Source organism: Leptopilina heterotoma, unplaced genomic scaffold, assembly GCF_015476425.1.
Source record: "Leptopilina heterotoma isolate Lh14 unplaced genomic scaffold, ASM1547642v1 Lhet_6, whole genome shotgun sequence".
NCBI classification, from domain to species: Eukaryota; Metazoa; Arthropoda; class Insecta; order Hymenoptera; family Figitidae; genus Leptopilina; species Leptopilina heterotoma.
In genome coordinates this window covers 866,486-880,305 of record NW_025111137.1, presented here as the reverse complement: position 1 = coordinate 880,305, position 13,820 = coordinate 866,486, and the positions used below count along the sequence as shown (strand labels likewise).

Below are 13,820 nucleotides of genomic sequence, written 5' to 3'. Positions count from 1 at the left end.
CAACAATATATTTTACAATTTTCACATAATAAATCTTAAAAATGTAGAATTTAAAAAAAACAAAATTGTTCTCGGAAATACTTCATGGACAGAAGTAATTAAATATTCAATAAGCAATAATAATTTAGTAATTTTTAATAATTTAATAATATTTTGATAAATTAGCAACAAATAATATTATTTAAATAATAATATTAATAAATTATAAATAATACCTATAGGTATATAATAATGTTTGATAATTTAATTCGATAATTAAACAATATAATAATAATAATTAACGAAATAATATAAATTAAGTAATTATACTAGAGACACGAAATCCACATACATTGTTTGAAAAAAAATTTACCAGCAGAGATAATAATAGTTGGAAAAATTGTTATTATTTTTATCATTCTAACCGCAAGCAATTAAGTTTTCAACATTTCGTCATTAAATGTTTGCTACTTCATTTATTTTTTTTCTTTTTTTAGAATTATTATTGCATTCTATTTGAATACAAAATTAAGGTTAGTGGAAAATATACACAGGGCGAAAAGAAATAAAAATAAAAGATAAAAAGAAGAAAATTAACAAGAAGAGAAAATTAACTATTTAATAATAATTACTTGAACCTACACGGAAAAAAATAATTCGGAAATAGTTCCTGAATTCGTTCCGAAATTGAGGATATGAGCAAAAGTCGGTAATTATTATAGAGCTGTTATTTGGAAGAAATGTCAAACTTTTAAAATAGATATTCAGGAATTATATGGTAAGAATTCGGTATTTATGTGATAGTTTTTACGAAATGTAGCAGCTGAGTATTTCAGATAGTCTGGACGGTAGAACTTCCGATGAGTTCGGGAAAAATTCAGAGGGTCGCTTCATATATGAAGAAGCTCTTATAAGGGCTACAGAATAGTTCCGGAACAATTCCGTAGCAAAGAAAATAAAAAAAGAAGTTGTGTATACGCGTATGTACTTGATCGTCATTCGTCAAGCAAGGCGAACTGTGATTGGTTGAGGAGGATACACACACATACGTACATACATAATACACTTATAGCTACCTACATATATTCTAACGCACACATAATTTATACACAAATAAACGCAAATACACGACGCATTGAATCGCACGCTGGTTGTAGGGACCTGGGAATTATTATGAAATTTAAACTGGAGTTCTCCTTGATTAGACGCTTGTAAATACTATTTTAGAAGAAATATAATTTCTACGACAAAATTTCGATAATATTATAGACCAGTCCTGTATTTCTCCAGGAATTTATTTACAATGCTGATTTTAAAAGTCTCACAAAAACCGTTTCGTAATTAGTTCGGAACGATTCAGATATACTTACATTGAATTTCTAAAAATTTCTAGAACTTTGCACAAATCCTCAATTATTGAACAAATTCAGGAATTCTTACAGAATTTATTTTTTCCGTGTACACTGAAAAAACAATATATTTAAATCAAATAATCAATATTTATTATCAAACATAATTATCTTTTTTATAAAGTCAATCAAAGATTATTATTGAATTAAACATAATAATTTTGAATTAACAAATAATAGGGGAGAGTGGGGCAAACCTCCCTGGTACGTATACCGGCCAGGTGTCAATATCTCCGAAATGCGGCGAAATTGTCAAAAGTGCTATTTAGAAATTTGAAACAACCATGTGTAGTATACCTTATTTTTTTAATTTGACATTTTTTACTTTTGGTTTTGCAACGCTGGGAGCAAAAGTTTTTTTTTAGTTTTTTTCTACACTTTTACGAATTTTTTCTTAAGGAAATTCTGAGGAAATCGTGTAATATTTCCAAATATTAGGTCTTAGGTTTTGAAGGTACACACCTCAGGAATATTTACCACCAAAAACTTTGATGAATTTGGAAAGCGTTTTTTTTAAACAAATATTTATTCTCAAAATGAGCCTGTGGGGCAAAGCGGACAGTTTTCGGTGGGGCAAACCGGCCATAGGATATTTTCATTGTATCAGAGTTTCAAGAAAATTATTATTAATTAGAATGTTTTTCTCATTAAAATATTTACTTTCAATGAAAAACAATTGTCTTCCAATGAGAATTAGACCCTTTAATATTGTTTCCCTGTTAAATTCAAACATTTTTGTTTTGTTATTAAAAAAAATTATTTACTTAATTAAAATTCAATCCTGTATTATTATTTACATTATTACAACCATTGTTCACATGATTCTTTATGTTTGTTGATATTGTAGATTATACAAATGCAATATTATAGATAAAAAACCCAACTGGCCGATTTACCCCAGGTGGTGGGGCAAACCGGCCAGTTTGCAAATTTTTTTAAAGTTAACACAGCAACTAAACCATTGAAAAATGAAATCGGTTAATTCGTTTAGTCACAAGAGTAAAAAAAACCGTTAGTATGGCCGGTTTGCCCCACTCTCCCCTAAGTTTTATTAAATAAAAATTACGTTACAAAAAAAATGTGACTTCAAAAAATTTTAGAGCTAAAAAACTGTTTTTTAGGAGTTAATCTACAAAAAACCTCATAACTTTCTTATTTTTTAACCGATTTCAATTTATTTTTTTTGTTTAAAAGCTGAAAAACAGATCTTTCTAACGCTATAAATATTATTATTTAAAAATGCTTTTTTAATGTTTTTTTTTAACTTTGCACTGTCTTCTTGGCGCTTGAGAGACCAACAATATTCTGAAAGCATATTACAAGTGCTTTTTCCCTGAAAAGTTGTGTTAAAAAACCATTAAAAAAGCATTTTCAAATTTTAAATCATTTGTTAAATTGTTGACAAACAATATTCTGTTTTATACGATTTTTGTAATCAACAATGAATTCTGAGTTAAATTTAATCTAAAATCATTAATTTTGATTAGTTCACAAAGAATTTACTCTAAATATCTACGCTATTTTGTTAAATGTAAAAAAGACCAGTCATCTCTAAAACTTTATGTAACTATAAAATTTAAAGTATGATAACTTTGACAAATTTTAACGAATTCTATTCAATCAGGCGTCATTAAAAGCAGAATTGACTATACTTTCGATGCATAGTACGAAAAAAATTATTATATGTGAGATAACAGTTACAAATTTATAAGAAACTAGAAAAATTAACTAAAAAAATTAATTTTTTAAAACTTTTTGGCCTTTATTGTCGTCATTTAATAAGATACGATAAAAATATTTATATCGTTGGAAAGATCTGTTTTTCAGCTTCCAAACAAAAAAAATAAATTGAAATCGGTCAAAAAATAAGAAAGTTATCAGGTTTTTTGTGGATTAACTCCTAAAAACGGTTTTTAGCTCTAAAATAAAATTTTTAGGGTGTTTAGGCAATTTAAAATATACCATTTTGCTCAGTTTTTCAAGCCCTACAACCTCCACTAGGTCCCATAGGAAGTTTTTGAAGTCATATTTTTTTGTAACACAGTGTTATAATATATATTTAAATCAAACATATTTTTTTCGTTGGATACTTATTTTTGGTTTAAAAAACTTTCATTCTCAATGTGAGAAACTAAAATTTTTACGATTTAGTGAAAAAAATATGAAATTACTTTCTAATTTAAAAAATTTTTTAATTGATTAAATTTAATAATTAGAGAAGTCGAAAAAAGTAAAAATTAATAATTATTTTCGTTTCTTAGATTTTTTCATAATTTGTCAACTTTTCTTCATTTTTTATGAGTAGGCAATTTATAAAGTGAGGCTACTTTATTTTTCCTTTTTTTGCGAAGAGGCGGTTCCAATAAACGATTTTCATTTTTTTCTTTTTGATATTTTCTCTCTCTCATATGATTTACCAAAATATACATAATGCATAGCGGGTCGCATCATTGTATCTCCATTTCTGCGACATTGGTCTTTGTATCGAGTTCTATGACTTTCAGATACCGTCCTCTCGTCGTAGTCGTCGGTAGTCGTCGACAACGGCTGCAAACTCGACGACAAAGACGACACGTGCACTAAAGTGAAAATATATAGCCTCACGCACGTGAGACGCCTTCTTTCACGAAAAAAAGAAATAGAGGCGGGGGAGGTGGAAAAAATCCTCATAATTTTAACATCTAAGGGTCGCCCATAACAGAGAAACTTGTTTAATCTCTTTTTCATTTCAGTCTTAAATTTTATATCATTTTTCATTGACAGTTTAATATTAAATTTAGTTTGCGAAAATAAATTATTCGACCTTTTCTCTTTTTCTTTAAAGAATTAATAAGTTTATAAATAAATAAATAAAAAATAAATAAAAAACAAATAAAAAAAATTAAAATTAAAAAAAAGCTAAATAAATATAAAGTAAACAAATAAATCTATATGTAAATAAATAATAATAAAATGATAATGTTTTATTCAACAATCATAAAAATGAAGTTATTTAGTAACATAATTACATTTTAGTAAAATTTACCAGGTGAGATAATTGTAAATTTTGTAAAGTACTTTAGAAGATTAATTTTTCTTTATAAGTTTGTGTAAAAAGAGAAATAGTTATATAATACTAAATTAATAATAATACAACCTTTAATATTATTTATATTCTATTGTACATATAATATATATTTAATTGTTTATAATATAAAGTTTACAATACTTAAAACTAATTTTATTATTGGAAAAATATACTAATAATTACCAATATTTTTGTAATTAATATAAAACCATATAAAATAAATAATTATAATATATAAATTATTATTTATTAAGTAAATATTTTATAAATGTAAAATATATTTATTACATAACCGGTAATCAGGAGAAAATATCACTATTCGTAATACTGTTAAATAAATAAATAATTACTAAAAAATTATAAATATACCTTCAAATTTCTATGTTGAAGCAGTCTCTACAGAATAAGATTTACAACTGCAGAAAAATAATGGGTAAAACTTCTTTTTATACGTTTGCATATAGAAAAACAAGTCACTGACAGTTTTTATCAACAATTTTAAATGTTTAGTTTAAATTAACTATAATTAGCAACTTAATATTCCTTTTTTGTTGCATTTTAATTTATTTTTTAATTTACTTTTGAAATTCAAAATTATTTTATAAACTTCTTTGCAAATATACATTTTAACATTAATTATATAAATTATAAAAAATAAATAACATTGTTTAACAATCGAATGTTAATTATAAAACCTGTTGATTGAAAATAATTTAAACATTTGATAATTTTTATAAATATTTTACGTTATGTATTCCTTATGTCTTTGTATTGTGTCCTTTTTTTTAAAATATTGCGAAAATACAAAAAAATATGTTCTATTGTATAAAATAATAATTTTTAATTACAGTTTTTCAAACTTAGTTTTTTAATTTTAAAATTAAACGGTTGAAAAATAAAATTATTAAGTTCCACAGAAATGATAAAAAACTGTCATTTAATAACAGAAAAATTAATAAAATAATAAAATAAATAATTATTTATTTTCTAATTTCATTTTATTTATTTTATTTATTTAAGATTTATTTATTAAATTTATTTACTTTAAAATAAATTAAATAAGAAAATAAATAAAATAAATAGAAATAGGAGTAAAATAGAATAGTAGAGAAATATGGAATAAAATAAAAAATTACTTAAGGAGAACAATAAAAGAAATCGCAACAAAAAGCACAAAAAAATTGTTGTGGCAAAACGTCTAATTGCATAATTGCTTTTAAGCAGCCAATGAAACCGTTGACGTCGTCCGCGGGTTGAAGGAAAGAAAAAGGGGTCGTTTCGCGACAACATAGCACAGAATTTTAAATGATCCCGTAAATACAACTACTGCCAGTGCCACAGTCTTAATTCGCAAGAACCGCTAATTGCACGCATTTTAATTAACTGACAAGAAAAAATATTTCAACCTTTTTTTTCCACCTCGTAATTATTTATCTCTTTTTAATTACACTAAGATTATTGATTATAAATTAAATCACTTTTTTGAAGCTATACTATATAATTATAGAAGATTTCAAAATGAAATTCAATTGAAAATTTTCGTCTTAACGAAAACTGCGTATAGTCTCATTCCATTCTATTTGATAAACCATTCGACTCGTGATCTTCCTCAAATATTTGCTCAATCACCGGAGAAGACATTTTACTATAACTCACTTGCATCCATTGATCCATCGTCTTTTATATATAGATTTTCCCATATATTTTATCATCTTTCTCTTGTCTTATTTTCTCTTCAATTTACTTTTGAATATTTAAATTTTATTATCAATTTTATTATCACTATAGAAGGTAGAAGATTTTTTTAAATATTTAAATTTCTAAATTAATTGCAGATATTTTTTGGTTCTGCTTTCTTCACGGCATCAAAAAATTAATTTTTTTATTTTTCTATAAATTTTGAAATAATTATTTTGAAAAAAGAACGCCTGAGGAAATCATTAGTTTTAGATCCCAGTCGATTTTCTTATAAATTTTGAATTTTAAATTTGTATTTAGTTTAAAGAAAACTATTTAAAAACTTATAGAAAAATCGACCGGGACCCAAAAACTAATGTATTTTTGCGAGGTCCTTTATTCAAAATTATTTTTTAAAAAATTATGAAATAAAATAAAAAATTATTATTCTATTTTTGATTAAATTCAAGGTCTACTTTTACTATTTATGTATGTATAAGCAATAAAAGTGTTTAATAAAAAATGTTTAAATTTATATTTTTTATTTTAACCTGGATGACAATATTGCAAAAAAAATATTTAACAAAAGATTACAATTTACTTACTTCATTACACAAACTGAGTATATTTAGTCTTATCAATTGACAGCAATGTTTCAAAACTGCATTTTCAATAAATATTAAAATGTATACTTTGTTAAAAAATATTCTTTTTGTAAGATATTCTATTTTTCATTTGTACAGAAATTAACCGATTGGGATAAAATTAATTAATTATTGATTCAGAATTTTTATTAAAATTTTACTATTTTCTACTATTTTACAATTTTTTTACTTTTACTATATTTTACTATTTTTCATTTAGTAGTGGAAAATATTTTTCTATTTTTTTAGTACATAATTAGTAAATTAGTAGGAATAAGAAGAAATATTTACTAATTTGAACTAATGGACAAGTTAGTTTATTTTCTATTTTATTTTGATAGATTCTTAATTTCACTTTCATTTTGACTTTGATGGATTTTTACTTTCACTTTTATTTACACTTTCACCTTGAAAGACTTTTATTTTCACTTTCATTTTTAATTTTAAAAGATTTTCATTTTTATTCTCATTTTGTTAGATTTTATTCACATTTCTTTTCACTTTGATAAATTTTTATTTCTTCTTTTTTAACACAGTGAAAGTAATTGCGAAAATTAATATGTTTTTAAATTAACGTAAGAGTGAAAATAAAATTCTGGAGAAGTAAAAATGAAAATCAAAGTAAGAATAAAACTCAGTCAAAGTGTAAGTATATTTGTGAAAATAAAATTTTCTTTATTTCCATTGTGTTAGATTTTTATTATCAAAGTAAGAGCGAAAATGAAAATCAAAGCCTTTCAAAATGAAGTTGAATGTGAAAATTAAATTACATAACACTAGTTTACAAAGATTTTGATCCGCGGTATTATAATGTCATTTCTTATGTAAAATTTGCTCCTGAATCCGAATCTGAAGTCAGATATTAAGAAAGTAGAACAGTTTTCGAGATATGGGTAAATTTCAAATTTTTGAATTTCGACAAAAAGTGGATTCACTAATATACCATTATTTCTGAATGTAGTCGATCGATTTTAATTTTCTTTGAAGCAAATTAAAGGTAATTTAATTTCCAATAAAAAAATATATACAACATTTTTAATTGGACTGGCGGTTTAGGAGCTAGTTATGAATTTGTTTGGAATTTCTCATTATTTTTAACAGAATTTTAGAAATTGTTTGACTTTTTCGGTTAATTACGTCCTAAAAAAGTGTTTACTTCGAGTTTACTTTTTTGAAAGTCAAAGTACAATTTCTTAGGAAGAATATAAGCCGTTGCCGATCAAAATTGAACTGAAAATATAGAAGATATAAGCACTTAAGTAAAAATACAGAAAATTAGCTTTTATCCAATTTTACGATTTATTAATGACATGTATGGTTTTAGGTTTAAACAAATTTTTAACATTAAAATTGGCATTTTTTGTAAAAATTACACGAGCAAATAAAGGAAATGGAATGTCGCTACCAAGAATTTTGGGACGAAGCAATGATTGGTGACTTTTGTTATTTTTAGATTAGAGAAACAGATAATATCCATAAAAAACAGTGCAAATCAAATTTAAGACAATTTTAATGTTTAAAATTTGTTTAAACCGAAAACGATACGATATGTCGTTAATAAATCGTAAAATTGGGTAAAAACCAATTTTCTTATATTTTTATTTAAGTGCTTTTACCTTCTATATTTTCAGTTCAATTTGAATCGGTAACAACTTATTTTCTTCTTACGAAATTGTATTTTGACGTCCAAAAAAGAAAACCTAAAGTAAACACTTTTTTTATGTCGTTATTAACCGAAAAAGTCAATCAATTTCTAAAATTTTGTTAAAAATAATGAGAAATTCCAAAAAAATTCATAACTAGCTCCTTAACCGTTAGTCCGATTAAAAATGTTGTATATATTTTTTTATTGGAAATAAAATTACCTTTAATTTGCTTCAAAGAAAATTGAAATCAATCGACTGCATTAGGAAATAATTGTATATTAGTAAATCCACTTTTTGTCAAAACTCAAAAATTTGAAATTTACCCATATCTCGAAAATTGTTCTACGTTCTTAATATCTGACTTCAGATTCGGATTCGGGAGCAAATTTTACATAAGAAATGATAGTGAAATGCCGTGGATCAGAAAATTTTTTTAATTTTGTAAACTAGTGTAATCGAGCCCCAGAGAGTTAATTACGTTATTTCATTTCTACGTTCACTTTTCTTTTCTTTTTACTTTGGTAAATATTTATTTTCACATTCACTTTAACTTTGAAAGATTTCATTTTCATTTTTACTTTAAAAGATTTTTATTTTTACTTTACAACTACTCTTTAACTTCAATTTTCATAGAATTTTATTTTCACTTTCATTGTCACTACCATGTACCATTTTCACTTAGAAATTTTAGTTTCACTATCAATTTCACTCTTATTTTCACTTCAATTTTCTCTTTCATTTTGATAGATATTTATTCTCACTTTTAATTTCACTTTCATTTTACTGGAATTTTATTTTTTTCTCTTTTTCACAGTCACTTTCGCTTTGCAGTATTTTATTTATATCATTCACTTTAATAGAAAATAAAATACTGCTAAGTCAAAGTTGCTATACAAAAGAGGAAAAAAAATAAAATTCCATCAAAGTAAAAATGAAAGGAAAAAAAATCCATGAAAGTGAAAATTAAAGTGAAAGTGATTTATGAAAGGTTAATTATATGAAAATAAAATAATGTCAAAGTGAAAATGAAAATAAAAATCTGTCATAGTGAAAGTAAAACTAAAAGTGGAAATAAAAATATTCCTAAGTGAAAGTGAAAATAACAATCGATCAAAGTGAAAAGGAAAATGAAAGTGAATGTAGAAATAAAATTAAGTAATCGACCCCTAAAAAGCGTATAACTAGTAAATTTTTAGTAAAATTTAACTACTTCATATAGTAGTTCGAAATTTTTTTTACTAAAATTTCATTTCATTTTTTATTCAACACACAAAATCATATAGTAGTTTAAATCTCATTTTGAAAGGTAAAAAGAAGGAGTAACAATATTTTTGTTACTAGGGTTATTTGATAGGGTTATTTACCCTATTGAATCAAATATTTATTCGATCTAGTTAACTATTTATTTGATAATAGTCAATTAATGGTTTACAAGAAGCAAATATTTTTTTCTGTTTTATAATCAACAAAAAAGGGAAAATGTTATCTTGGTTTATTTAACTCGAAATGAAAAGCTTGAAGAGAAAGCGAAATCTCAGTGAGGCAGAATAACTTTCGAGTTGGCATTGCCTTAATTAGAAATGGTTTTTAGTCCCCTTAAATCACGTAATACGAGCTATATACATCTCTCTCTCTCTTTCTCTCTCGGTGAGGAATAAGTCAACCAAGCTGATCAAAGCTGTTTGACGTGACCTCTTATTAAAGAAACCTACAATTCAAAGCCTCCAAATCTCTTTAGCTGCAAATTAGAATTTCTTCCTCTTGCTAGAAAGAAAACCGATATTTTACAAATCAAAAAAAAAAATCCCATTTCCTTTTTCCACAGTATACTTAAAATGAGAAAAAAGAAAAAATTCAAATAGAACTTCGTTTATCACTTTTTTTCTGAACAGAGAAAATAAATTTTAGTCACATCTGGATTGACGGGCAAGTGGAAGAGCGCAGTTATGCAAGATTAGCAATTCATAGCCGCACGGTTGTTATTGTCGTGAAGGGCTTTTTCTTTCTCTCTCCCTCTTTAGAATGGTTGGCAATACACAACGGCAGTAATAATAATTAAGAAGCATCGTAACAGTAGCATATTTGGATCCACCCAGAGAGTCTACGTACTTCACCTTTTCTCTCGCTCTTTTTTTCATTTTCTTTTCTCTCTATTTCGCGTCCTTTACACACTCCTCTCACCTAATCTCGAGCAGGCGCTTGTTAAAAATGCCCGTGAATATAAAGAGTTGCATTATTAAAGAAGTTTGCGCGACTATAACAAAAAAGTTTTGGTCTGTGGGGGAAGGTTTCAGAGTAAAGAGAGAAAGAGAAAATTGCGAGAGAGAAAGAAGGGACATGGGGGTCAAGGAAAAAAGCAAAACAGAAGCGTTGAAAAGAGAGAGAAAGAGACAGTAAGCGAAACAAAGAGAGTGAGACAATATTGTTAGGGGATGATATATTCAACGGCGAAGCTAATTTCGAACTTGACTTTCGTTAAAAATTGATGCTTTAGATTTAGGGTTGTTTTACTTAATTTAAATCTTTCCTCCAGACATTTTCAAAAAGAGTATATTTTTTAAATTTATTATATGTAAATTCATTTAATTAATAATTATATTAAATTAGTAAAAATTAAAATTGTTACAGTGAAAGTAAAAGCGAAAGGGAAAATGAAATTTAAAGTGAAAAAGAAAGTGAAAATGGAATTTAATGTTAATTTAAAGTTAAGAAAGTAAAACTGAATTTTCAAGTGGAAAAGGAGATGAAAATAAAAAACTTTTATAGTAAAAACAACAAATTTTTTTCAATTATAAAAATAAAAAGTAAAGTGAAAATGAAAGTCGAAATGGAGTTATATACTCTACCCTCTGGTGGAAAAATCGATTTCTAGACAAAAGTGCGTCACAAAAATATATTTTAGTCATTATTAAGGTTTTTAAAGTTACAAAATTTTATTTTTTTAAATAAGGGAATCGATTATGTAATTTCAATTTGACTTTCATTTTCAGATATATTCATATTTACTTTCACTTTGAGATTTTTTATTTTCACTTTTACTTTCACATTGACTGGTTTTCATTCTCACTTTCATATTCTCTTTTACTTTAACAAAATTTAATTATTACATTTAATTTCATATTTACATTGACAGAATTTTATTCTCACTTTCATTTTCATTTTTACTTTCACTTTTACTTTATTTATTTTCACTTTTACTTTCACTTTGGCAAATTTTTATTCTTACTTTTGCTCTCACTTTTACTTTGACAGAAAATAATTATTACTTTTAATTTCATATTTACTTTGTCGGAATTTCATTCTCACTCTCATTTTCATTTTTACTTTCACTTTGAGGTGTAAGAATTTAATTATTACATTTAATTTCATATTCATTTTGACAGAATTTTATTCTCACTTTCTTCTTCATTTTTACTTGACCAGACTTTTAAATTCACTTTCGCTTTAATTTGTACTTTCACCGTAACAAATTTTCATTTTCACTTTTTAATTAACTTTTATTTTTCACATGAAAATGAATCTGAAGAAAATTATCAGAATGAAAATTAAAATTTCTCAAAATGTAAATGAAAGTAAAAACAGTCTGTTTTAGTGGCAGTAAAAATGAAAGTGAAAATCAAAATGAAAAATCATCGCCCCCCTCACTGAATTCTGATAAATTTAACTGAAAAATAGTGTTAAATATATTTTAACTATAGGGGGTCAATTATTTCATTTTATTTCTACTTTAAGTTTCATTTTCACATTAACTTCAAATTATGTTTATTTGCACTTGCATTTTCACTTTAATGGAGTTTTATTTTCACTTTTTATCAGAGTGAAAGCAAAAATAAAAATTGATCAAGCTGAATGTGAAAATAAAAGAGAAAGTTAAAATAAAACTCTATTAAAGTGACAGTGAACTTGAAAATAAAAAATTATCGATGTGAATGTAAAAATGATTACGTAATGTTATTTCTGCTTTGACTTTCATTTTGACTTTAATAGTTTTTCATTTTCATTTAACCATTAACAGATTTTAGTATTTACTTTTACTGTTACTGATTTTTTATTTTAACTCTTATTTTTACTTTCACTTTAATAAATCTTCATTATTAATTTTATGTTCACTTTGACAGTTTTTCACTTCTATTTTGTTGATTTTATAAAAACTTATGAAAGTAAAATGAAAATATCTATACTAAACTGAAAATGAGAGGGAAAATAAAATTTATTGAAGTGAAAATGAAAGTAAAAATAAAAATACATTGAGGTAAAAATGAAATGAAAAATAAAATTCTATCCAAGTAAAAATGAAAGTAAAAATAAAAATTTACTAAAGTAAAAATGAAAGTGAAAATGAAAGAAAAAATAAAAAACTATTGAAGTGAAAATGAAAATTAAAATAAAAATCTGTTGAAGTAAAAATAAAACTAAAAATAAAGTTCTGTCACAGTAAAAATGAAAGTGAAAATAAAACTTTATCAAAGTGAAGATTAAAGTGAAAATAAAAATTTATCAAAATGAAGGTGAAAGAGATTAATAAAAGTCAAAATAGAAATGAAATTACACAAATGACCCCCTAAAAGAAAAAATTCAAAATGGTGAATCCAATATGGCTACCAATTTTTTAAAAGTTGCGTTACTTGTCAAAAAATGTTTACTTGAGATTTTACAATTTTTTTCTATTTTCAATTGTACTTTATTTTATCGTCTTTTTAAATCGTTGATTATTTTTTTTTATCTGATCGTTAATACCAGAGACTTTGTGAGTCGAAAAAAGAAACCTGGGGGAGGGGGCTTGAAAACAAAAACGATATAGCAAGAAGCAACGGCGTATAATTAGCATAACGACACTAATTAAAATACAAATGAAGAGTCTTTAAGAGCACTGACTGGGTGACTCATTATCACCAACTCGGCCCTTTATCCCCAGAGATTTTCCTTCCTTTCTTCCACTCACATTCCTTACATATTTTCTAAACAAAAAAATATTATTTTTCTCTATTTCATAATATTTTTTACGTCTCGAAAGAATTTTTTTCTCTTTCTTTTCTTTACAGAGAAAAGGGGGTATATTTTAAAAATTATATCTGTAAATTCGTTGAGGGGTGTTTTATTTTGCATTTTCTGCGCGATTTGACTATTATCGTGAGACGCCTTTATAGCCGGAAAAGAATCTTATTTCGTCGAAGTCAATATCAAAGGGAAGTTTTTTTCCATTTTTTTTTATTTTTTTGAAATTTGCTGTCGTAGGATTGTTACGCATTAACCTATGGACGATTGGCCTAGGACTACTTTTTTACGAGACGTATCACAAACATAGAGGAGAAAAAATCGAGAAAAATAGAGAGAAAAAACGAGAAAGAGTAGGAGAGGCTTGATAGACCGAAATAGGAAGAGATCGATGTAAAAAGTA

General features: G+C 25.4%; 2 protein-coding genes across 12 annotated transcripts in view; one reads left to right on the top strand and one right to left on the bottom strand.

Annotated features, from left to right (window-relative positions):
* LOC122509237 (acyl-CoA Delta-9 desaturase-like) overlaps positions 1–4,902 on the bottom strand; it is a 36,846-nt gene extending 31,944 nt beyond the window's left edge. Inside the window, exon 1 of one of the 2 annotated variants that reach the window (XM_043623120.1) lies at positions 4,825–4,902. The gene's annotated coding sequence lies outside the window, so the exon portion shown is untranslated. Of the gene's footprint in view, positions 1–1,349; positions 1,443–4,824 lie in introns of those variants that run through there. The other variant, XM_043623122.1, reaches the window with a different exon arrangement.
* LOC122509236 (mucin-5AC-like) overlaps positions 1–13,820 on the top strand; it is a 659,214-nt gene that overhangs the window by 458,221 nt on the left and 187,173 nt on the right. The window lies entirely within an intron of this gene.